Here is a 27,935-nt window from a genome sequence, read left to right as displayed (position 1 = left end):
TTTGTATCACATTCCATGCATTTCATTTGTAACCACTGGATAATAACATTCTCTATAATTATCAACAACTTCTATAATTGTAATTATCGACTGTGCTACATGTCATAATACCGTAATACCACAGCTGTTAAAATGAGTATATAAGACTTACAAGCAATCATGTGGAAGGCCCAGAATGATATAAGATCTTGAACAGCACTCTGTGACATCATAAATGGTGCACCAGAAACAATAATAGACTTTTCACGTCTGTTGAGAACCATAGTGTTCTTTGGCCCATTTTCTCTTAAGAAACTTACAAGGAACATCAAATGCAATGAACCAACAAAATGAAAATAAGTTATGGTCAATGTATATTATTTTGATCAAACTGAGTTACTACCACAAAATTTTAGGAACATTTACTTCACCTACCATTAACAGAACTAACATTTCATAATGACATTTACTTTGAATTATTTTCTGTTGATAACATTTATCCCCAGCTGGGTGGTTACACAACAGTATGGTGGAATGAGCTGGGATAGTGATTTAATTCATGCCAAAATGCTAAAGCCAACTTGTGAGTTTCAGGTGTACCACTTTTAACATCTAGACTCAAAGACCATTTTATTTGAAAAGCAAAATTTTGGATTGGACACTGAAACATTGTAGAACCAAAAAAGTTACAAGAACAAGGTAATTCGACTGTGGAACTGTGAGTACCAACAGTTACAATCAGCTTGGACATCGCAACAATCGACGTACACCATCTGCAATTATTTCATCTTTCCTACATCGCCAGTTTGGTAGGCTGTGTGAAAAAATTTTTGTTTAATGAGCGTTTTTGTGTGTGTGTGTGTGTGTGCTTTTTGTATAACATTTCCATGATGTGTGATGACAATGGGGTTGAAAATCAAGATATGGAGGAGGTAGAAAATTTTTATACAAGATAATAAAAAGTTAGTTAAATATAATGTTAGTGACATAGAATCAGAAGGGAAGAAGTAGATAGAGATTCAGACAGTATTTGTTCACTGACTAAAAGTTTCAGACATGAGGAGATAGTTGGCGATAGCAGCAGTCTTTTTAATATGCTTGCGAAATTCGTTAGGGAGAAATTAGGCAAACAAAGTCAGAAACCTAGACAGCAGGACTGGGAAAAAAACTTGAAACAAAGTGAGCAATTAGAAAAAAATTGGATCAACAAGGGAAAAAATTAGACTGTTTCAATAAAAACTTGGAGTGGTAACATTAAGCACTAAAATACACATATCAGAAAAGATTTAGATGATGTCAAAGTTCAGGTAGAGAAAACTGCAGAGATAACTTAGGTATTAGAAGTAGATTTAAATTATTTTGAAACATATGTAAACACAGAGCATACTAAATCTGAAATATGTGATACTTCTGTAGAATATGAGACTGAGAAGACTGGAAACAAATTGATCAGTGAGGTAGAGAGCAATGACAGGAGCCTAAAAATCTTATATTCTATGATTAAAAATGAAAGTGACGGTATTAATTGAAAATTGACTGAAACGAATAGAATATTTAACAAGAATTTTCAGATGTAAATGGTGATGTTGGTGCATGTGTTGGTAATATTTAAAGTGCTGTGGTAAAAGTAGATGAAATTGAAGAAAATGTTGCAACTAGAATTCTTTTTGTAGTAACAACTGTAGTAGTTGGAATAGTACAAACATAAAGAATTTCCCAGGGAAAACAAAATCCATCCAGTGGACTTTATTTACCAACGTAAGGATAATTTTACTAACCATTTGTCAGACATCCTCGAAATTAAATTTGGAAAGAAATTTTTAGATCGGGAGGTACTGTCATGGCCTAATTAGAATATGTGTACAGATATGACTTTTGAGAATTTGCAAAATGTTTTTGAACAAATTTTGGTCTGAAACCATGCAAGCTAGGATCAGATCAGAATTTTTGGATGGGTCATGTTTCAGAGAAGGCAGCATTCCCACGAAAGACTTTTGTGAACAGCAACTTAAAAAAACTTGCACACTTAGATAAACCATCACATGGATGCATTACAGAGGTAATTGCCACATAAAGTACAGTAGGAGGAAAAGAAAAAAAGAGGCAAAGGGATAGACAAAGAGAACGTGGATTTTATCAGAATGGAGGCAGAGAGAGAATAAAAGATAAAAGGAACAACTGCCATGATAATAGTAATGGGAGAGATAATCACTGGAATTACAGGTGAAGGGATGATGTCAGTAGAAATAATGTTAGGAATGATAGACATAGGAATGATAAAAGTGGTCATGAGCAAAGAAGTAGGCAATGGAAAACTAGTGACTGAGTATTTGATGACACAAATTTAGAATGGTTTGGGGCAAGATGAAATAGATACCAAAACCAAGCTAATAATTTTAGGAGAGGATGAGGTAATTTTCAGGAGGTGTGCCACAATAGAGATTATAATAGTTCTTGCCAGATAAATATGATAGTGTTTGGCAGGGAATTTTGTGAAGGTCTATTAGGAGATAAAAGGGGAACAAAATAGGAAGCAGAAGGCTGAAGCTGATCCTGATGAAGATGTCTTGAAACAACTTATTTGATGAACCTTGTAGCTGTAACAGAGAATTGATTAAAGATACTGATGATGAAAACTGTGATAGGTTTGATCTTGTAAGGATAACGAGTAATGAAATTGTTGTTGTTGTCGTTGTTGATCATGATTCTGCTGTGAATAATGATGTTATTGGTGATGATTTGGGTGATGGTGCTATTAATGACATTTCTGATGTTGAAATGTTGTTGTTGTTGTTGTGGTCTTCAGTCCTGAGACTGGTTTGATGCAGCTCTCCATGCTATTCTGTCCTGTCAAAGTTTCTTCATCTCCCAGTACTTGCAACAACCTACATCCTTCTGAATCTGCTTAGTGTATTCATCTCTTGGTCTCCCTTTACGATTTTTACCCTCCACGCTGCCCTCCAACGCTAAATTGGTGATCCATTGATGCCTCAGAACATGTCCTACCAACCGGTCCCTTCTTCTTGTCAAGTTGTGCCACAAACTCCTCTTCTCCCCAATTCTATTCAATACCTCCTCATTAGTTATGTGATCTACCCATCCAATCTTCAGCATTCTTCTGTGGCACCACATTTCGAAAGCTTCTGTTCTCTTCTTGTCCAAACTATTTATCATCCATGTTTCACTTCCATACATGGTTACACTCCATACAAATACTTTGAGAAACGACTTCCTGACACTTAAATCTATACTCAATGTTAACAAATTTCTCTTCTTCAGAAACGCTTTCCTTGCCATTGCCAGTCGACATTTTATATCCTCTCTACTTTGACCATCATCAGTCTTTAAGTGTCTCATTTCCTAATCTAATTCCCTCAGCATCACCCGACTTAATTTGACTACATTCCATTATCCTCATTTTGCTTTCGTTGATGTTCATCTTACATCCTCCTTTCAAGACACTGTCCATTCCGTTCAACTGCTCTTCCAAGACCTTTGCTGTCTCTGACAGAACTACAATGTCATCAGCGAACCTCAAAGTTTTTATTTCTTCTCCGTGGATTTTAATACCTACTCCGAATTTTTCTTTTGTTTCCTTTACTGCTTGCTCAATGTACAGATTGAATAACATCGGGGAGAGACTACAACCCTGTCTCACTCCCTTCCCAACCACTGCTTCCCTTTCATGCCCTCGACTCTCATAACTGCCATCTGATTTCTGTACAAATTGTAAATAGCATTTTGCTCCATGTATTTTACCCCTGCCACCTTTAGAATTTGAAAGAGAGTATTCCAGTCAACATTGTCAGAAGCTTTCTCTAAGTCTACAAATGCTAGAAATGTAGGTTTGCCTTTCCTTAATCTTTCTTCTAAGATAAGTCGTAGAGTCAGTATTGCCTCATGTGTTTCAATATTTCTACGGAATCCAAACTGATCTTCTCCAAGGTCGGCTTCAACCAGTTTTTCCATTCATCTGTAAAGAATTCACATTAGTATTTTGCAGTTGTGACTTATTAAACTGGTAGTTTGGTAATTTTCACATCTGTCAACACCTGCTTTCTTTGAGATTGGAATTATTATATTCTTCTTGAAGTCTGAGGGCATTTCGCCTGTCTCATATATCTTGCTCACCAGATGGTAGAGTTTTGTCAGGACTGGCTCTCCCAAGGCCATCAGTAGCTCCAATGGAATGTTGTCTACTGCTGGGGCCTTGTTTTGACTCAGGTCTTGTTGAAAATGATGATGAAATTATGCTTTTTGAAGAATTAGGTGGAATGATTTATGTTGAGATTAAACAACATAAAAGGTGATGATAAGAACACAATATTAGGTAATGATAATGATTTAGTGAAGAATGAAGAATACATTATTATCTACTTACACAAGTTAATATTGGCAAAATAGGGTCCACCCGTCAGTATGCAAAGTGAGGTGATTAGTGCTGAGATTTTAAAGATAACTTGTAATTATTTTGATAAAGTTAGTATTTGTATTTGTATTTATTTATTTATCCTGTGGATCACATATTGTACAAAGTACACATGATATAGGAGAAGTCATTTTTCTTAGCAAATATGTAGTTTGGAGAAAAAAAATAGGCAATGGACTACCATTTAAAAAATGTACACAAAATTGTTCATTGATGAATATAGTAACTTCACATACAGAGAATACAAACAATTTACATGGGGAACTAAGGAACATGTAGGCAATGTAGTGCTACTTTAAATTTACACAAATAATCACTGAGATTACAGAATAGTGAAAATGTCAACTGGAAACACAACAGAAGGACAATGTCATTTAAAAACTACATTAAATATGAAATTAACATTGAGATTTCACAGACAATTAAGTTTTAATACTAATAGAATGTGTACTTGTACATTCAAAAAGCGAGTTAAAAAATTTTGGGAAGTGAAACTGAAACATAGTTGTGTATAGTAGAAATTAGGTTATTATTTTGCCTACAGAACGTTTTACTCTAATCACAGTATTTTACAAAGGAACTTTATAATTTTTCATTTCCAGGAATTCTTGTACTGAATAGAAACAGTGCTTTGTCAGAAATGCCTTTAGTTTATTTTTAAATATTGGATCTGGAGCAGTTTTTATTTGTTCTGGAATTTTATTGTGTAATACGACACCCAGATGAGTTATATATTTTTGGTATGATGATGTCCTTGAAAAAATTTGATGGATATTAGATTGCCCTCTGGTATAATGAGCGTGTATATCATTGTTTTGGATTAATTTGCCTGTTCTTGAGAGGTATTCCCTGGTGAATAGGATTGTTTCTTCAATGAATAGGGATGGGATGCTTAGAACATTAAGTTTTATAAATTGACATTTACAGGATTCCAGCTTTTTGAGGCCACAGATTATCCTCAGTGCTCTTCTTTGTAGTTTAAATATATTTGTGCTGTGAGTTGAATTTCCCCAAAAGATGATTCCATAGCAGAGCAATGAGTGGAACTGCGCATGATATTCTTGGATTACTGTGGATTTACTTGTAGTAGATTTTAGTGTTCTTAGTCCATAGCACAATGATGAGAGTTTGTTTGATAAGTTGTTTATACGTGTGTCCCAGTTTAAATTTTGTTGGACCCATAGACCCAAAATTTTGTTACATTTACATTTTCAATTTTATCATTATTTAACTTTACTTGGATAGTTTTTTGATTGGATTTGGGAATTAGATGGAAGTTGATACATACAGTTTTCCCACTATTAACAATTAGGCCGTATTTGTTAAACCACTCAGAAAGTTTTTTCATAGAGTTATCGGATATTGTCTGAAGGGATTGAGGGCTAGATCCAGTCAACACTATGCTTGCATCATCAGCAAACAGGATAGTTTTTTGTGGGCTCATATGTTCAACAAGATCATCTATGTAAATGAGGAAACGTAATGGCCCTAGAACAGAACCCTGGGGAACACCATATCTTATTGTTCTTTCCTCCGAGAGGAAAACTGTGTTATTTATTTTATTCTGTATATTAATATCGTATTGAAGTGATACCTTCTGTCTGCGGTTTTGTAGGTAAGAGCATAGCCAGTTGTGAGCCACACCTCTTATTCCTCTTCTTTCCAATTTAGCAAGCAGTATTTTATGATCTAGTACATCAAAGGCTTTAGAGAGATCTAAGAAGATACCTGCAGCTATATTATGTTGGTCAATTGATTTCAGTATGTGGTCCAACAGTTCAAAAATTGCTGTCTGGGTGGATAAAGATTTACTAAAACCATGTTGTTGAATGCTGATTGGTGCGTGGTTTTTTATGAAATTTATAAGCCTGTCATAAAAAAGTTTTTCCAGGATTTTTGAAAAGATGCTTAATATGGATAATGGTCTATAATTGGATACTAAATCAGGGGAACCTTTCTTTAGTAATGGTGAGACCTTAGCTATTTTGAGAGTATCTGGAAAATTGCCAGTTTTTAATGATTGGTTGTAGATGGTTGATAATGGCTTTACTATATGGGGAGCACACACCTTTAATATGAGGTCAGGTACATTAGAGAAAGGTTTTCCTTTATAGGTGTTTAACTACAAGTTTCTTTTTTAATAACTTTCCACATAGCTTTCATTTTGTTTGAAGAGTTTCTTATGAAATTGTCATTCCATAAATGTTTTGCCTGTATAATCACTCTAAGATAAGTTTTTTTGTAGGCTTTACAATAGTCAGAAAATTCTTCAGTGACTATGTATTTTCTGGAGCAATATTGGAGAAATCTGTTTCTCTCACTAGAAATTTTGATTCCTTTTGTTACCCATGACTTTCTATTTTGATTGCTTGAAGTTTTTGTTTCAAAAGGAAATGCTGTATTAAAGTAATAAAGGAAGGTGTTCTGGAAGCTTAAGAACATATTATCAACAGTTGTTTGCATGTAAACACTGTCCCAATTTTCCTTAGCTAATAGGAAGTTAAAAATCCTAATATTATCATCTGAAAAGTTTCTTCGTTGAAATACTTTTTTGGGGCTGATTTTACTATTTTTGATGTGAACGCTCAGTAGCTGAGCATCATGGTCACTGTATCCCATGCTCAGTACTTCGCCAGTGAATTTGTAACCAGTATCAGTTATGAAGATTTGATCAATTATTGAATCAGTATGCTCTGTTGATCTTGTTGGAGAGTGTGTTGTGGGGATCATATTAAAGGATTTGGTCATGTTTAACAAATCAAGTTTAGCATTACTGTTTTTTGATAAATCAATGTTAAAATCGCCACAAAGTATTATTCTTATATTTAATGAGCTGACACTATTCAGCAGAACTTCTAATTTGGTCATTAAATTTGGAATATTACTACTTGATGCTCTGTATACATTTATAATTATATAGTTTAGTTCAGGCAGCTTAACCATAGAAAGCTCAAATTCCTTATCTTCAGATAATGCAATCTGTTCATTTAGGCCTACCTCACTGAATTTTATCTGGTCCTTTACAAATATAGCAGTACCGCCATGTGTGGAGAAATTCCTACAATAAAAGCTTGTTAATGAGTACCTTGGAATAGAGGTTGACTGAATTTCTTCTTTAGACAGCCAGTGTTCGGTAATACATATTACATCTGGATTTATTTGAGACTGAAGTAACACTTCCAGCATTTGAATCTTATTTCTGAATGACTGGACATTATGGTGTAATACAAGAAATGATGGACTTTGTGACTTTTCAGTTAAGGGTTTAATTAATTTCTTTTCTAAAGGTATTTCTGACACAGAACTTACCCTAAAAAATTGGCCGAGATTTTATTTTATGTGTGTGGCTTCTTGCACGCAATTTTCAGTAGCAGAGATGGTTTTGAGTGGTTGACACAGTTCTGCTTCCATCAAAGCTTCTGTTTTTGGACTAAACCATTTTGTAATTTGTGGTTGTTTGGCGATCTTGATACTTGGGGCTGATTTCTTCAGGATATGATTTCGGAGTTTTTCTACTATTTGGTCTTTTCCTAACATATTTAAATGTAGTCCATGAGCTGTATGAAATCTTCTTCCTAAATTGTATGTATCAATTATCTCTACGTTATGAAATGTAGAACATATTTCTGATATCAGTTTGTTTGCAATGTAAATTTCTTGGTTGACGCAGGACCAGGAAGGCAAATCATAACAATGAGGAATGTTAACATCGAGTACATTTGTATGTAATAGTTATATATAAATAGTTTATTAAATATATTAGTTTCACTTTGTATGTAATAGGTTGTTTAAGCATTCCTTCATTTCTTTTGCAAACCCTTTTGTTTCATTCCTATATATATCGTTTGAACCACCTAGAAGCACGACAAAATCACAATTACGTAAGTGAGATACATCAGTAGAGTTTGTTAGTTTATTTACCTCACAAAACTGCGCTCCTGGCTTCACAAAACCTGTTACCATTAAATTACATTTATCTTTCAATAGTGCTGAAATTCCACGTCCATGACTGTCACCAAGCACACAATTTTTTTTGTTTATCACAGTTTTGGGGCTAGAAGGTTTTGAAACGTGTTTTTGCTGTGTAGATATATTCTGTTTTTGCACATTCGGTAACCTTTTTTGATAACTATGAACCTGTGTTAACTTTGCGGTCTTGGGAGCAAATTTATTGTGTGCAGCAGAAGTTTGTTTTTCACAATGACCACCGTTTTGTAGTAGGATATCGAATTTGTTTTTTTGAGCTATTACTGAAGAAGAAACACTATTTACAATATCTGCACACTTTATTTTACATGGACTCTGTTGTGTAGGTTCCACATTTTGCTTAATAACAGGCTTTTCTTTCAGATGGTGCCCGATCTGATCTTTTGTAGATAGGCCTACCATTTTTTGGAGCACGGCAGGAGAATTTCTTACTAAAGACGACAAAATGATTGCGCTATGGTTTGCGTTACCGGTACACCCAGAATGTGTTGGAAAACTTGAAATGGCGACGGAATCATCGGTTACTGTGTACACTTTATTTATGTCGATGGTAGTATAATGCATGATGATTTGAAGGGAATTTGTCAGGACATACATCCAGAGTGGGAGGTGACTTTTGAGCCTAATGAAGAACCATTAGATTACAATGTAGTTTTGGAAAGCTTACAGCCTGTGGAAAATGGATAATCTGTAGAGAAAGGAAAAGGCATAGGTTTCAGAGAGATAGAAGAAGCTTTGTTGTATGAATATGGAAACAGTGATAATAATAATATATGAGAGAATCTGTATATTTGTGTTCAGACTGGTAATTGGAGAGATAATTGCCTGGTTGACAATCAAAACCTGATTTGTGGAGCAGCAAAAAAGGTAAGACATAGAACAAAAGATGGGGTGAACTCGGTGAGTTACCTGTAACGGGAGTCAAAATGGAAGGAGGCACGGGAAAAAGTACTGAAGTGATCACCAGACAACTTTTATTATTTTTCAAAATAGATGGTGTTTCTTGTCTACGGGGACAACTTTTATTATTTTTCAAAATAGATGGTGTTTCTTGTCTACTGGGATGTTTAGTGATTGAGGATTTGAATTAATGTTTAATACCAGTAATGGACTGGATTGCCAAGACAAAAGTTAATTTTAATTGCAATGAGTTAAATAATCATTTACTGATTCTAAGATAGAAATTTCTGGGGAGACAGATATTGTGATGACAAATATTAATACTAGTAGTCAGGTTAGAGGTCAGAGGAATTTGGTGACAGAGGATAGGTACTATGAGGAAGGCGAAGGATTTTGTGATGGAGAAATAACTAATGACTCTTACAGTGAAGTCATAGCAAAAAGATATGGGAAACCTAAGTTTTGAGTGCAAATGATAAAGAGAAATTATGATGAGAGAACAGGTAGAGTGAAAAATTATCAATGCAAACTTAAGTTGAAATCTCATGACCCAGTTTCCATTAAGCTTTATGGTGTGTGTGGAAAAAAATATCTATGTAGGGTAAATATTGATAGCCAATTGTATGTGCTTTTAGCAATGAGGAGAGATTAATGGTTCTTAGACTGAGATTACAGTAAACATAGAGAAATGATATAATGTAAGTTGACTGTTTGTATAGCACAATCTAGGGAACTGCTTGAAGTGGAAATTGAGATAAGAGTTGTGCTTGCCTTCTGCAAAATGGAAGTTAGGACAGATGTTAGTTTTGTCAGTCATGTTCCAACACTGCTGAAAAATTAGTTGTCTCAAAAAAAATGGCTAATTTTGTAGTACATAAAACAAAGTTGAAAAACTTTTCTTCTACACACAGTATTACTGGTTCACTGATCTGTTGCTATTAGAAGATGTATTGTTTGTTTTGTATGTACTGTCATATGTGTGAATGCTTAAGTTGCTGTTTCATGGATAACCTGCAAAAGTTTTGTCCAACCTATTGTTGTACAGTACTTTTTTGTGGGGGGAGATTGAAACGCAACAGCTGATTTTTCATATGATTTGGAGCTGATTTGGACTGTATGACTGTTTTATCACCAAGCAGCACTCATACAAATAATTTTGCATCAACAACCTTGTGTCAAAGTACTCACCAATATTACTTTGATCCGTTGGTAGGAACATGTATTGTTAATTCATTTAATTGCAATTAGGGCTCCTCATTTACAAACAATTGAGAAACAAAGAAGATACTAAATGTACTGTAATTATAATGTTTGAATCCTGTAACAATTCTATTTATCACATTGTCACCTTGCTATGCCATTGGCTAACATAACAATATCTAGTTACCTTTTAATTACTGTAATTCATAAAACAAAACCAGATTAACAATGTAAACAAAGTGTTTATTTGGCCTGCTGTATTATATATTGACAAAAATAATGTACTCATATTTGAAACAGGAAACATCGTAGGAATACTTTGGATAATGTAGTTTCAGAGTAATCAACAAAACTATAGCCAATATTGTTTATTTGTATCATTTCATTTATTTTTCCATGAAAACAATATTTATGTAACCATTTTTGTATCACATTCCATGCTGTATCAGCCTCCATGGGGAAGAGGGATCTCTTGTGCATGCACTTGATCCTGTCGATGCACCAGTAACTGAACAGTAATGGCGACCCTGTCGCATCCATCGATGGCGGCCACGATGTGTCCTCATCGGTGTCTCTCAGTAACTGAAATGAACATAGAAGGGTGATGTGAATGGTGGGTGAGATGTCAAGAGAACGAGGAGAAGCAACGAACATGAAGATCACTCTGTCACCAAGTTGAAGATACATGTCCTCAACACAGAAGTTGAGCATATCAATGGTGAAGACCACAGTAGTGGAAGGTGAGGGTGGGAGGGGGGGGGGGGGTGACAAAAGTACACAATTCATTTCTTCATGTGTCACATGAAGCACTAGTGTCAGGGGACACAATGGGGGAATAGAGCACTGGGAGGAGTAATTGTTGAAGGGCTCATCTGTCTGTACTGCACCTGCATTTGTGATTTTAGAAGGTTCCTCATTCTTTGGCAGGTTTTGCACTGTTTAAGGAGACTGTCTAATGTTTCCTGTTGAGAAGAATGTCAGTTGGTTTATCCACACAGCCAAAGACCCTAAGTGGGACAGAGTATGGTGGTTGAAGAGATGCATGAATGGTGTCATCGCATAGCAGCACAAACTCACAATGTGCCAAGTTGCCTTGTAAGAACACTCATAGCAGGGTGTGGGGACGCGGTGTTGGTATATGTATATTTGCCATGTGTGAGTGGACGTGCTCAAATAGAACAAGGAGCTCATCCTCAACTAGAACTAAGAGCTCATCCTGAGGTGAGAGGTGTCCTTGACAAACTCATCAGGTAGCACTAATGGCATGCCATAGAGGATATCAGTAAGGGAAGAGTTCAGGTCATCTTTGTGAGCTGAACAAATGCTAAGACAGTGGTAGGGCCTCTGACCAGGAACAGCTGTGGCACATGAGAGCCGCTTTAAGAGAACTGCCAATGTTTGACCAGTCTGTTGTTCTACGGTTGGTATGCAGCTGTATGGAACTAGTCAACACCACACAGAGAGCATAATTTGGCAAAGAGTAGGGACTCAAATTGGCATCCCTGGTCAGTGACGATGGACATAGGGCATCCAAAATGCAAAATCCATGTAGAAGTGAAAAATCATCCTTTGGTATGCCAAAGTTTCCCAGTGGAGATTAAATGTGGCATCTGACCTTAGTCGATAGACATGGTGTACATGCACATGTCTGAGAGCAGCAGTCATTCTTGATGTTGGGCCAAACAAAATGCTCCATTATGAGACATTTTGTAGCCTTAATGTCTGGGTGTGTGAGATCATGGATAGCCAAGAAAAGTGTCTGTCATAGAGGGGCCAGAACAAGGAAGTGGAACTTACAATTTGAGATACCACACAGTATTGGATGGGAGAGGACACCCAGGACAGTGTCAAATTAGAGCCTTGTTGCAGTTTTTGATTTTCAGGATTGTCTGTATGCAGACAAGGTAGTTTATCCAAGTCCAAAGAGGAAAAAACTGAGATCACTCACAACAGGTAGTCAGCTAACACATTGTCTGGCCCCCTGATGTGCTAAATGTCAGTGGTACAGTATACTAACTAATAAAGTCCATGAGTCAGAATCTCTGTGGGTGAGGTACTGTGGGGGGCTGTGTATAGAGTTCATGAGAGGCTTATGGTCAGTAAAAATTGTGACCTTGCAGCCTTCAATGTCCTCACAGAAGAACCTCATGGCATTCTAGACTGCGAAAAGTTTATGGTTGAATGCTGACCATTTGCACTGAGGAGCAGTGAGTTTCCTCGAGAAGAACTGGAGGGGTTGTGTTGTATCGCCAACACCTTTCTGTACAGCTGCACCATTCAATGTGTCACTTGTGTCAGCTGTGATGGAGATATGTGTATCACACAGCAGCTGTGCAAACATAGCAGCATTCAAAAGCACAGTCTTAAGTGCGTCATATGCTTGTATCATTTTGTCTGACCACAATATCTTATGTGTCCCAGAGGTTTTTCGCCAGCCAAAGCATCCGTCGGAGGTGCCTGGAGAGAGGTGGCATGTGGCCAACATCTTCAAAAGAAGTTCGCCATTCCAAGAAAACAGCACAATTTACGGTAGGCCATGGGTAATGGGAGGTCAGGGATATGCGAGACATGATCAGACATTGGGTAGATACTCTCGGTGGTGACAGTGTGATGGAGGAAAGTAACACTCATGCAGCTCAAGTGTGGCTTATCGTGATTAATTTTCATACCATTATTGTTGAGAGTAGACAGAACTTGAGATATGTGTTTTTCATGCTCCTCAGTGGAGCACCTCGTTGAGTTAAGCATGGCAATAAACTAGGATAAACAAAACAGAGCCAATGAAATTTTGCCAAGTTTGAGCTGCATTCTTGAGTCCATAAGGCATAAACAATATGCGAATAAGCTGAATATTGTAATTATTTCTATTTTAGGGATGTTACCTTTGCACGCAGGGATCTGACGGTATGCCTTGGGACAGTCAATAGCACTGAACACTCACCCTCCATTAAATAGTCAGGTGAAGTCCTCAATGTGAAAGATGGGATTACATGAAAAGTCCAGGGTAACTGCACGTCCAGTATAAGTTGGGGCCAAAGTTCAACCACACCATAGATGTTGATGTGCAAATGGTTGTCAGTATGAAGGGCAAATGCATGGGGGCACAAGGGGTGGGAATGAGACAGGAATCCACTGTGGTGTCTATGAAGAAATGAAGGTTGATAATGCGATCTAAGATTCAAACTCTTCTGCTAGGAGAGCCCATCTTGCTTGATGACAGTTGCACTTAATAGCATCTTTTAGCATTGTTGTGACCCGAGGCACCTAGACCAGCCTGCATGTAGAGTTTGGGTGCCACACACAGGGAGGATAATAGTTCCTTGCTGCATCACCGAAGGTGGTATGAAACCAACAAATTGGATAGAGAGGGCGGGAAGTAAGGCATTTTTCCTCTGTGCCATTTGTTGTGTTTTTCTGGAGACCTGCCATAAGATCGGGTGTTGGTTGGCAGGTGGTGTTGATGGTGTGACAACTGTTGCAGGTAGTGTTAGTGACCAGTTACCAGGTGGCAGCAGGGTGTTCTGCTGCATTGTGTGAGCTCTGGCGTGACTTCTGCCAGCCAAGCACATATGAGATGGGTGGGGGGGGGGGGGGGAGGGGGGGGGAGGGGGAGGAGGGTAAACTGTTTCTGCAGAAGAGCTAATGATGAGTGATTCTATGTGTCTCATCTGCCAGCCCGAGTTTAGCTGTGGAGGGCACTGAGTTTGAGAGCAGCTGAAGTGAGAGATCATGTAGTACCTTAACAAGCCATAATGTGCAAAGGGTGATGTCTGACATGAACGCACGGCCAACCTGTACTCGGAGGTGTTGGGACAGCTCTGATGGCGATCAGCTTCGCAGTAGCATGTTTGGGTTGTGAAGGAGGGCTCAAAACAGGGTTGCTAATGAGGTCAGTATGGTCATGAATGTGGCTGATGATGCATATGGATCAAGTATCATCGTTTAGGATGCTGTGTATTTTGAGAACATTGTCCACCAAGGATTTTACTTTTGGACCTGTGGTAACTTGGGGAATCTGAATGCTGGGATGTGCTGCATGGATGTTGGTTGACTCAATGTACAATGGAAGAGAGCTGGTGATGTGGTAGTTGTGATGATATCTCCCAAGCAGAGGGTGAGAAATCTTGATTGAGAACACCATGAAAGGAAGGAGATCAGTGTGATGTGTCGCCTGAGGTCCCAAGGTCCCCATGGAAGGGCAGATGAAGCATTAGCCACATGTGCTACATGATGCGGCAAGTGTGGAAGTGGAACTGACTGACAGAGATGGGACAAACATGGTTGTTGAAAGATAAGATGGAAAGTTCATGAGAAATTGCTCGGGCAGCGGATGTGACACTGTGGCATCTGTGCATAATAAATGTCTACTGCCTGTTGTGGGTGATGAACTGATGAAGGTGGTGGATGTGTAGAAATGAGAAAGAGCTTGGCATTTGGCATATATTGCAGTGTGCAATGGCACAATTGCAAGAGGTTCTTGCCATGGCGGTGCAGTCACGGTAAGATTAGACACATGTTGGCTGGTATCGAAAGAACGTACATGAGCACAGAGAACTGATACTCGCACTGTTGATTGCGTGTGTGCTTCACAATCAACATCTGGTGCATAAACAGGGAGTTAGGAGTCAACTGTACACCACAGTAATATATATATCTGCTGTCAACAGTATGGATATTTATCTCTACACCCGTAGGAGGTAAGAGAAGTCACCCAACTATAAGAGACGATGTGAACCTTATTGTCTGAATAAACCGTACGCATGAGAGCACAAGTGTACATCACAACAGCGTAGCACAGACTGAAGTCCAAAGATCATAACGTTCATCATCGTAGAGGCTTGGTGGACTATCAATAGTTGCCACAGAGTTAAGTTTGTAAGCTGTTTCTGAATTTTTGAACTACCAATACATAAATAGTTTTTTATCCTTTTTATGGCTGAAAAGCTTCTCACAACTGAGGCAATGGATGTAGACATACTCAAAATAAGTTGAAAGAGTTTTACAATTTCACAGTATGCAATCTGGAGTCCATTTAACAACAAAATTCAATAAATCACCAACATTTTTGTGTGACATTTCTCTGAAAATATACACAACTACTAGCCATGACCGTAAATAAAGAAAAACAAAAGAGATCCATAGCAATCTGTTAGCGATAGTTTGCAAGTTCTGGGTAACACTGTTTATACCAATCAAAGTTATATACCTTTAAAAGTTCCAGAAATAACAGAGTTGAAGCTACTGAATCTATCTGATAACAACCCCAGCACATTATCCAAAATTTTACAGTAGATTCTTACAATGCTTGTTTCCAAACTGGCTGCAGCACCATATCTAGTACATTTAGTTAATGATTCATCCATATTTTTCCCATGAATTACTCTTTCCCCTATTCTTTCAAATATGTCAAATTTGGTTTTCACTATTTCTTGGGATTCATCAGTTTTTGTTATGCATTACCTAATGTCATATGCTCTGGCTTGCAATATATCAAATGAGGTGTCATTGAGAGGTAAAACATCAGCAAAAGCATGTTGAATGAAATTACTTGCATCATGATTTCAAATCCACAAGCAGCAGTAGAGGTTTTTTCATCCCAATCAAACACATACAGCACCTTACAGGCTCATACAAGGCAGGGAGGCTTATCGATTCGAACAGGGTACAGAGTTTTAAGAGCAACCTAGAAGAGGTAGAATGGGATGAAGTATACACAGAAACTGGTGCTGATGCCAATTTCAATTTATTCCACCATAAATTTGTCTCAATACTTGAGAGTTGCTTTCCTGAAATGTTATCCAAAAAACCATTACAAATCATGAAAGCCAAGGATTACTAAGGGAATTAAGATATCGTGTAAGAGGAAGAGGGAAATATATGGGCTGGCCAGAATAAGTCAGGATCCGATGTTACTTGCTTACTACAAAAGATACCATAATATTTTAAGGAAAGTCATTAAGAAGTCGAGAATCTTATGTATTCTGAGAGAAATTAATAATGCGGATAATAAGATTAAAGCTATATGGAATATTGTCAAATGGGAGACAGGACAGCCTCACACTGCACAGTATACCATAGCAATAAAGCTAAATGATGATGCTGTGAGTAATAATTCACAACTTGCAAGTATTTTTAACAATCACTTTCTGAATGTATCAGCAAAAATAGGGTTAAAGGGTTCAGTTGAGGAAGCTAAAAAATATGTTAATAATGTCATTCCCCAGGACTTAAGGCCTTTAGAAATAGCACCAACATCCCCCACTGAAATTAAGCGAATTATAAATATACTGAAAAACAAGAGCTCGTGTGGTGTTGATGGAGTCTCCAACAGAATTTTGAAGTGTTGTTCTAATTTAATAAGTGGAGTCCTTAGTGATATATGTAGTGCTTCGCTAGCACAGGGTAGTTTTCCAGACGGATTGAAATACGCAATTGTCAAACCTCTTCATAAGAAAGGGGACAAGAATGACTTAAATAATTATACACCAGTCTCATTGCTAAAATATTCAAAAAAGTTATGTACTCAAGAGTACATTTACTCATGTCACAGTTCGGGTTCCGGAAGGGCTACTGAACTGAAAATGCTATCTACACATTTACCCATTAGATAGTACAAGCCCTAAATAAAAAATTATCACCAGTTGGTTTTTTTTTTTTGTGATCTCTCCAATGCGTTTGACTGTGTGGATCATGTCGCACTCCTAGAAAAACTCAGGTTTTATGGAATTGAAGGCTGGTTTGAATCATACTTAACGAACAGAAAGCAAAAGGTTGTGCTGAATAACACAAATAATGTTGAGAGGGTGGTAAATTTTAGTGAATGGGAAGTTATCACAAAGGGAGTCCCACAGGGTTCAATTTTGGGTCCTCTGCTGTTCCTTACTCATGGGAATAACATTCAGCAAGCAGAACTAGTACTTTTTGCAGATGATATGAGTGTTATAATAAATCCAGAAAGAGCAGCTGAAGATGTTTTTAAGGACGTTTTTCAATGAATTATTAAGTGGTTCTCAGAAAATGAATTCTCCCTTAATTTTGAAAAAACTCACTATACCCAGTTCTGTACACCGAATAGAGTCATACTGACAATTGATGCAGCATATGAACAGGGCTCAGTTAAGAGGGTAGATTTCTCCAAACTTTTGGGTGTTCACATTGATGACAACAAGTTCAGCTTCTTTCGTACTTCATACACTCCTGGAAATTGAAATAAGAACACCGTGAATTCATTGTCCTAGGAAGGGGAAACTTTATTGACACATTCCTGGGGTCAGATACATCACATGATCACACTGACAGAACCACAGGCACATAGACACAGGCAACAGAGCATGCACAATGTCGGCACTAGTACAGTGTATATCCACCTTTCGCAGCAATGCAGGCTGCTATTCTCCCATGGAGACGATCGTAGAGATGCTGGATGTAGTCCTGTGGAACAGCTTGCCATGCCATTTCCACCTGGCGCCTCAGTTGGACCAGCGTTCGTGCTGGACGTGCAGACCGCGTGAGACGACGCTTCATCCAGTCCCGAACATCCTCAATGGGGGACAGATCCGGAGATCTTGCTGGCCAGGGTAGTTGACTTACACCTTCTAGAGCACGTTGGGTGGCACGGGATACATGCGGACGTGCATTGTCCTGTTGGAACAGCAAGTTCCCTTGCCGGTCTAGGAATGGTAGAACGATGGGTTCGATGACGGTTTGGATGTACCGTGCACTATTCAGTGTCCCCTCGACGATCACTAGTGGTGTACGGCCAGTGTAGGAGATTGCTCCCCACACCATGATGCCGGGTGTTGGCCCTGTGTGCCTTGGTCATATGCAGTCCTGATTGTGGCACTCACCTGCACGGCGCCAAACACACATACGACCATCATTGGCACCAAGGCAGAAGCGACTCTCATCGCTGAAGACGACACGTCTCCATTCGTCCCTCCATTCATGCCCGTCGCGACACCACTGGAGGCGGGCTGCACGATGTTGGGGCGTGAGCGGAAGATGGCCTAACGGTGTGCGGGACCGTAGCCCAGCTTCATGGAGATGGTTGCGAATGGTCCTCGCCGATACCCCAGGAGCAACAGTGTCCCTAATTTGCTGGGAAGTGGCGGTGCGGTCCCCTACGGCACTGCGTAGGATCCTACGGTCTTGGCGTGCATCCGTGCGTCGCTGCGGTCCGGTCCCAGGTCGATGGGCACGTGCACCTTCCGCTGACCACTGGCGACAACATCGATGTACTGTGGAGACCTCACGCCCCACGTGTTGAGCAATTCGGCGGTACGTCCACCCGGCCTCCCGCATGCCCACTATACGCCCTCGCTCAAAGTCCGTCAACTGCACATACGGTTCATGTCCACGCTGTCGCGGCATGCTACCAGTGTTAAAAGACTGCGATGGAGCTCCGTATGCCACGGCAAACTGGCTGACACTGACGGCGGCGGTGCACAAATGCTGCGCAGCTAGCGCCATTCGACGGCCAACACCGTGGTTCCTGGTGTGTCCGCTGTGCCGTGCATGTGATCATTGCTTGTACAGCCCTCTCGCAGTGTCCGGAGCAAGTATGGTGGGTCTGACACACCGGTGTCAATGTGTTCTTTTTTCCATTTCCAGGAGTGTATAATCGCTAGTCTTGGTAATAAACATATCAGCCTCCGAACATACTTTGCATATTCCCACTCAATAATGTCTTATGGAATAGTTTTCTGGGGTAACTCACCACTTAGACATAAAATATTGATTGCACAAAAGAGAGCAGTGAGAACAATTAGTGGTGTTCACACAAGGACGTCATGTAGGCACCTATTCAAGGAGTTAGGTAGTTTAACTGCACCACCAGAGTACATATATTCACTAATGAAATTCGTTACAAATAATCCATCTCAATTAGCGAAGAACAGTGATGTTCATATGTACAACACTAGAGGGAAAAATGACCTTTGCTATCCATTATTAAAGCTGTCAGTTGCTCAAAAAGGAGTACATTATTCAGCAACAAAAATCTTTGATCATTTGCCCAACAACATAAAGTGTCTGGCAGGTAGCAGATCAAGTTTTAAATCTAGCTTAAACTCATTTCTTTTGGACAACACTTTCAACAACAAAAAATCTTACCTGTAAATGTAATTGCACGTGTAGAACTAAAAATTTCAGTAACAGTAATGTATTATCACTATTCATGTGTGTATATATATCTTGTAATCTGACTTGTTCCACATCATATAGATAAAACAATCGTGAAAATGATCTATGGGACATGACATAACTAAACTAAACTAAACAAGTTAGCTACAATATGAGGTATTATTTGTTTAATATTAATCACTGATTCATCAAATCTTTGACATATTTTCACCAAATTAAAGGCAACACTCCACTGTGTGGCAGCTTAAGACAATCATTTCCTTACTTCTTCATCTAGGGCCCAACTCCTTTTAGATGACTTTGGAAAAAAAAGTAGCAAGACCATTCAAAGTGAGAGAAAAAATTCTGCAGTTTTTGAAAACATTGCTATAACTTGCATTGGCACTGAATTCATTTGACAAGTGAACTAGTGGTTAAACATCATGGTAGAAATAGTGAAGTACTCATGAGACCTTTGAGAAATTATAGACAATGATCACTTCATCCAGATTCTTATCTCTTATTTCATACATGAGCGTGTTAGTAACAGAAGAAGTTAAGTGATTCTGTATTAGGTTTTAGACTCCTGCAAATATAGAAGAATGTTCTAAATTATGTTTGAGCTTTTCCTTATATTCACTACAAATTGAGAAGACGTACAAGTTCAACAAAAAAAGTGTTCATTCAGCTTTTGTGTATTAGAGAATCCTGACAGCCTGTTGTTGCTATTTTAAAGATGTATAGGAAAACGTCATATGTAAAGTTTATAGTTATAATGCATGATTCAGTTGCAGGTCTAGTCAGTTCTGTTCTGTTCTTCTCCTCTTGAAAACCGCAGGTAGCAGAGCTGTGCCACAGAGTCGCACATTCACATTGGCACTGCCCTGGTTGGATTCCCATAATTTCACTGTCAGCGGTGTGATATGCAATGGGCATGGTTGATTAATCTTGCCGTCAACAACAGAATGACAAAGCCATTGAAATGCTGCCCAGACAAAGGAATGAAAGGAAGCCATCAGAATCAGTGTCCATTTGATGACACTACCAAACCAAACATGGAGAGAACAGAAATAGAAAAAGATGCACATTCTGACTTTAGCCCCACAGAAGCTTATTGACTGGTACATACTCATCCAATGCTGCAGTGGCATTCCAGTCACAAGTCAATATGAAAAGGGTCTTGACAGTTGCCGATAAACAGTAAATCTGATGACATATTTTTCAGATTTTGTTCGGGAGGCCTGTTTAATATACAAGAGTGATCCTGCCCAGTTGTCAGGATAAAATAAGATTGCTAGCACTTGTGATCTTGCACAGTTGTCAGGATAAAATAAGATTGCTAGCACTTCAGAAGGTATGTTTATGACATTTTTAACTAGTGTAATGGTGTATATCAACTTAACCAAGGATTTCAGATTATATTGGTAGCAGTTTAGTTTTTATTTAATAAATAAATAAAAACTAAACTGCTACCAATATAATCTGATTTAATTTAATAAATAAATAATTTAAAAAATAAATAATTTAATTTAATAAATAAATAAAAACTAAACTGCTACCAATATAATCTGAAATCCTTGGTTAAATATTTCATTTGTGTGGCACCACACTTGTAAATGGCTCTCCTACCACTTTACTAGTATAGTTAATGAGATGAAATATACCTGTGTGCTAATGTGGGTTTTTTTGGTGGACAGTCATTTTCTCTCATGTGGCAGTGTCACAAGATTGACAATTATTGTGCAGTATTGTGAAAATTCTTGTGCAATAATGCATAATAATTAATAAATTCATTAACAATCAATTAAACAATTGTTTGTTTACTGAATTGAACATTAATCAACAAACACTGTACTGTAGATACTTCTGTGATGAACATTTTGAATGATTTCTTTTTCAGCATCATTCCCCATTCAAAAAACCGCACACCTAGGCAAATATTTGATTATTATTTTTATTTAATTATCTTGATCACAGTGCATTTTGTTTAGAATTACTGGTTTCAGCTGTGCGCTAGCCATCTTTGAATTTCCCAATAGAACTAAAAGAAAGACATTACTTATTAATATAGTAAGAGATTAAAAACAAATGATGGAGGTTGTAATAAGAAAAGTATATTTCTCAATGTGCTGCACTGCAGCAACTCATAATATGTAAAAAGAAAATGAGTCAAAATGGCCACGCATGTATAACCAGCTACACATAGGATGTAAGGCAATCCTAGATGCCGTTGATGCATATATAACAAAGATAATAACACAAGTGAATAAAAGGTAATTAATTTACAAGAACAGTTCATTATAACATTCTCAGTTAAATATAAGAAAGCAAGAGTTTTTAAAAAATGCTTATCTATGCGAAAATATACTCATCTTCTGACAGTTTGAATTGCTCAGAATTTAACAAAATGTTTAAAATAAAAAGTGATTACAGAAATCATTCTGAAACTCATTACATAGTCAAGGCTCTAAAGTCAGTCTTATAAAGGAAGAAGGTAAAATTAACTTCAAGAACATGCATTCTGTTCTGTTTCTCATATTTCAGTTTATATTTTGATTATGAAAGTAAGTAATACAGTCCTTTATAAGTAACAAAGCCCTTTATAAGTATAACTCCTCTATAAAACTGATTTTAGAGCCCTGACCATGTATTAAATTTTAGAATGTTTTCTCTTGTCGATTTTTATTTTGAACATTTTGTTAAATTCTGACCAGTTTAAAATGTGAGAACCCCAATACATTTCCATATGGATAACATTTTTAAAAAAACCTTGCTTTCTTATATTCAACTGGGAATATTTTGAAGACCTGTATTTTTAAATGAATTTCCTTTAATCACATGTATAATTATCTGTACATTATGTATGTGCCGACAACCTCTAGGATCACTTTGCTTCCTAAATGCATGCATGGTGGTTTTTACTTGTGTTATTTTTACACGTTATGACTTTGCTGCAGTGCAGCAGAATGTGAGGTATATTGTTTTTATTATAACCTCTGTTATCTGTTTTTAATCTCTTACTATATTAGTGAGTAATGTACTTTCTTGTGCTTTTAATGTAGAATCTGAAGATGTTTACTGCACAGTTGAAACTGGTAATGCTGTTCAAAAAGCTGTGTGGTTAAGACAATTAAATAAAAATTATGCATGTCATGGTTGCTCTCCAAATGGTCATTTTAAGCCAAATTCTGTTCAAATATTTGACCTTCTCGGGCAGCAGGAACTTGCAGTCATGTCACAGCCATACAGTCAAAATTGTCCTGAGGATGTAGGCAGTCCATAGTTCATTTCATCTGACTGCTGCTAATGACAATCAAGTGCAATTTATTTTGTTGAACTTGTGGGTGAGGTGGAACCAGCGTTAAACAGAAATGTGACAAACTTGATGTTGCCAGTAAACAGTAGTTGTATTACCTCTGTGTTGAGCACTGTCTATATTCATATTATCATTCATATAAATGCTTTGTGTTTTATACTAGTGTGGTAACATTAATATTGCACTATAGAATTTCTTAGCCATGGCACTGTTGCCTAGACAAAGGAATTAAAGGAAGACATCTGGTCAGCATTAATCCCCATTTGATGATACTACTGAACAAACAAAGTATCGTAAGATGGAGAAACTCAGATCAATGTACAGCACAGCAAAGTTGGTGTATGCCAAGTAAATGAGTCTTCGTGTGAATGGTGTCCCTACAGCCTCCAGCTTTTCCAAAGTGATTACAACAAATTCATTGGGGTGAATGGCCAAATACCAGAAGGAATATAAAGATACAGAGAAACCATTATCTCCAGTAAAATGACTAAGGGAACCAATCTCATTGTATGAGATACTGCATATAAGAACCATCATATGTCCAGATGTCCATGTATCCACAGTGTGCCTAAATCTTGTCAGCTATAAACATTTGTTATCTACTAACATTGTAACTGGAACTACAGTTCAAATGCAACTGCAGGCACTGCTGGACTGTCTTTCAGAGAAGTTGACTGATGGGGCAAAAAACTAAATTAATGTGATATTATAGATTCTGACTTTCTTGATGTTTGTACCTCAGTTTGTAGGGCTTTGACAGATCTACTGCAACAAGAACAGCAACCATGCAGGTGTTTTCTTCATTTCAGTTGTACCTTTGGATCTTACTGTGATGTCTGACAAAAGCAATAAAAATGTTATTTGGAGAAACGTAAAGCCACAATTGATGTGTTTTTGCAGATTGCTGAGGCTGCAAGTTTTGAAAGAATCTCTGAAATATCCACACTGAGAAACAAGAATATCTTCGAAACCAGCCTGAATTTCTTGTTCTGTTCCATACTGTTGTCAGTTACAGAAATATAGTGCTTAAATATCAGTTGTTTTTGACTGTAGTCAACAGCAAAGTGAAATATGCTATAACAGACATTTGATCAGCTCAACATTGTTATATTTGTAAGAAATAAACGAAACAAGTTAATAACATTGATTCACTCGTGATAAAGAGATCAATTCTGCAAACACTAGTCTTGGGGAATCTTCACTCCATGTCTGCATAAGGTTCATGGCCCAGTTTATACTTAGCTTATAAGAACAGCAATGACAAATTGGAGGAAACATTGTAGGCGTCATCTGTGGAGCAGAAACAGTATGTCACAATATACTGATTATTATTAATTCCTTTGACTCCTCATGTGGAGCATAGAGCTGCAACAAATGATTGCTTTCTTGTTCTGTCTACTGCCAGCATTTTCACTTCTTCCCACCCTATTCCTTGTTGTTGACTATCTGCTTCAACTGATCATCTCCGCATCATTTTGGGCCTGCCTCACCTCCGTCGTTCCTGCAGGATCTGATAAAGTGCTTCCTTCGTAATATGTTCATTTGGTCTCCTAAGTGTATGTCCTAACTATCGCCACTTTCTGGTTTTTATTTGCAGCTCAATTGGCTTCTGGTTGGCTGTTTCCCAGAGTGTTTTGTTAGTGATTACATTTGGCCACCGTACCCCCATGATGTTCCTAAGACATGTGTTGCTGAATATCTGCAACTTATGGATTAGCTGCTTTGTCACTTTCCACATCTCAGGTCAATATAGAAGCACAGATTTTATATTACTTTCAAATATGTGCATTTTGGTCCTCAATGCTATTTCCTTCAACCTCCAGATAGAGTGAAGAATTGTGAAAGCGCCTTTTGCTTTGTTGATGAGGCTGTTAATGTCCTCTGTTGTACCACCACATGGTAGAATCAGTCTTCCAAGGTAGCAAAACTTATTGACCCTTTCGATTACCTGGCTCTCAAGCTTAAGGTCTGTGATGTTGTTATCATTTGCCCACATGTCTTTTGTTTTTTGGGCATTAACTTTCAAACTGACTTTCTTTGCCACAGATTTCAGATCTTCTAATTTCTCTTTCATGTCATTGAGGCTGTGAGATAGAAGGCAAAGGTCATCTGCAAAATCTAGGTCTTCTATGTGTTCCATTGCTCCATTTTGTTCCTCTCATGTAATACATTGCTTGCATCATTACAAGATTCAGTACTATGTTAAATATATTGGTGAGAGCATGCAGCCTTGTTTAACTCCTGCTTTCATTGCTATTGAATCTGAAAGCAGACCTTGTTGAACTTGGCGTGTGCCATTTCCATATATGCACTTGACAAGAGCAATTATTTTCTTGGGAATTCCAAAATTATGGAGTGAGTTCCATATTGTTGTTCTAATTACACTGTCAAAGGCCTTTTCAAAGTCTACAAACAGCTTGTAAAGTGGCAACTGATATTCATATGAATGTTCAGCCATTATTCTCAAGATATTTATCTGGTCAATGTAAGAGCAACCTTCCCTGAATCCTGCATGTTCTCTTCTTATTTCCTTGTCCAGATATTCTTTTATCCTATTTAGGATTATTCATGAGAAGATCTTGCTTGGGATTGACAGCAGGGTGAAGCCTCTCCAATTATAGCAAACTCACACACTGCAGGTATTCTTTCCTGGCGAGCTTAATGAGCAAGCCTCTCTTCCAATCACTCAGTACTATAACATATGTTTCATTCATCCATATAGCCGTCAGGAGTGGGTGTACAATTTCTGCTGTTATAGAGGGATCTACATTTATTGACATATCTTGTCGGAGTCATTCCCTGTCCACATTCAGTTGAGTTACATTTTCTTCTGTACTTTCATAGTTCAGAATATTCTCAACATGTTGTTTACACCTGTGCACATTATCTTCTCGAGTTGTGAATAGTTTTCCTTCTTGTACTTGATTTGCATATCACCCCCAAATTTCTTATTTGACATTTTCCTTGTGATGTCATATAGTATCTTGATATCACCTCTGTTGGGTGCTGCCTCTGCCTGAGCTGAAAGATTATTGATGAAGGCTCTCTTTTCTTTTCTGAAACTCCTCTTCACCATCCTACTTAATATGCAGAGTTCCTGTTGAATTTCTTATTTTACTTCCCTTGTCTGTGTGCAATTTAGCTGGAGTCCTGCCATCATCCTCTGCTGTATTGCATCCCAAGTATGACCAGAGATCCAGTCTTGTCTGCTGTGGTCCTTTGTTCCACGAATTTCTTTAGGAGTCTGTGCATAGGTTGTTTACACTGAATCTCATTGACACTCAATGTTGTTCTCTCTGATACCTCTGCTAAGCACTTCAAAACGATTTTTCAGCTGGATCAAATGCTCCTCTCAGACTTTTGTAATGTCCAACTTTCAAAAATTAAAATTAATCCTCTTCTGCCTGCAATGTCTCTTGCATGCAGCTATTTTTAGATGGATTGTTGCCAGCATAAGGTAGTGGTCACTACCAACATCTGCTCCTCTTTTATTCCTCACATCTAGAGGTGATCTTCACCAGGTCCTGCTGTCACAGTATGAAAAGTGAAAATTAAAATGAACTTCAAATACAATTTCCGTTTGCTGATTGACTTTTCAAAACAGGGATCGTGCACGACAAATGATGGTAATACTATTAGTCACTTTTTTGGTGTTGTACCCTTAACTGCACAAATTTTGGTGAATTGTGAGGAGTTTATGGTTGAGAGCAAAGTGATCATGCAGACAATGTCAAGTGAATGTGCCAATAATACTGAAATATAAAACCTACTGCTTTAAGATGGCCAAATGGTATATGAATTTATACCACTGTACTCAGCGCCAACATAATTCTACATAGTCTTCATTCACAGATATGTCATAATAAAAGCTGCCCCATTGCCAATTCGTTGAGCATCTAAATATGTGCTGGAAACTTGGAATAATGATATCTGGTGTTACCAAGAAGATTTTATGGCAAAATTCCCATGAGAAAATGACACATGACTTCAGGCGTCTTTGGATCCACTCATCTCAAGCTTAAAGAAAATGACACTTGAAGAAGACAAACTGATGCCACCTGAGGTAACAGATCTGCTTTTCGAACCATCTCACAGTGGACAATTCAATAGCGACTCTTCTAACAGCGATAGTAACACAAATGACAAGTGTGACTATGATTTGGATTGAAAAATGTACATGATCAAATAAAACATTTCAAAACAGCAATTGTGACTTCTAATTCATTATCAGTGACCTGAAGAGACCTTATACCCAAAGTTTACCCACATCTGCTAAATTTATAATTTCAATCTTCCATATTGTAACTGCCATTTTGAATTTTCTAGTTACAACATCAGATTCATTATCAGCAATCCCAAAAATATAACAAGAACACAGTTTTGTACTATTTTATAACCATTTTTGTATTATGTCCAGGTTTTGAAGCGAGTTGGCCCACTGCTTCATTTCAATGCACTGTGTATATTCACTATGTCATTATTGATTAATGATACAGCAAAACAAAGTTTGTGTTTCCAAGGTGGTGCAACATCTTCAACTGATGAACACGTCCTACAGGTCAGTTGCGAAAAATTTATTTGGATGATAGTTCTGTATGCAATGCCACAATCAGTCCAAAAGAAGCAAACTGGATCCGTTCTCATAAGAAAAGAAAATTAATGTCAGATAACTATTGGCTACTGCCTATTTACGTTAACAGGACTGAAATAAAATAAACATGTTTGTTACCAGAAGTTCACACTCACACAAATGGACCTGACCTGTCCTGGTATGATTTTATAAATATTTTTAGCTAAAAAGTTACATCTATTTAACATTTTTATAACATACAAAAAAGGAATCTCATATGAGGGTTTCTTACACTTGTAAAACATTAGTAGGTACTGGTATCTGCTACTGACACAATAAATCTTAAAATCTCAGGGGCACTCACACTTTCTATCATTTCTGTATAGTTCTGAAGTAAGGATCACAATGTCATATTTAATCTACAGCAGGCTAAA

The 27,935-nt window shown here is 37.7% G+C and overlaps 1 long non-coding RNA gene across 1 annotated transcript; it reads left to right on the top strand.

The window, feature by feature from the left end:
• The first annotated feature begins 178 nt into the window (after nucleotides 1-178).
• On the top strand, nucleotides 179-27,177 carry LOC124595568. The gene is made up of 3 exons (XR_006978225.1): nucleotides 179-788; nucleotides 20,454-20,969; nucleotides 26,784-27,177. It is a non-coding gene; the product is annotated as an uncharacterized LOC124595568 (long non-coding RNA).
• The last annotated feature ends 758 nt before the right edge of the window (nucleotides 27,178-27,935 follow it).

Source organism: Schistocerca americana, chromosome 2, assembly GCF_021461395.2.
Source record: "Schistocerca americana isolate TAMUIC-IGC-003095 chromosome 2, iqSchAmer2.1, whole genome shotgun sequence".
NCBI lineage: Eukaryota > Metazoa > Arthropoda > Insecta > Orthoptera > Acrididae > Schistocerca > Schistocerca americana.
Note: the sequence above shows the minus strand (reverse complement) of the source record. Positions and strands in the feature narration are given on the sequence as shown.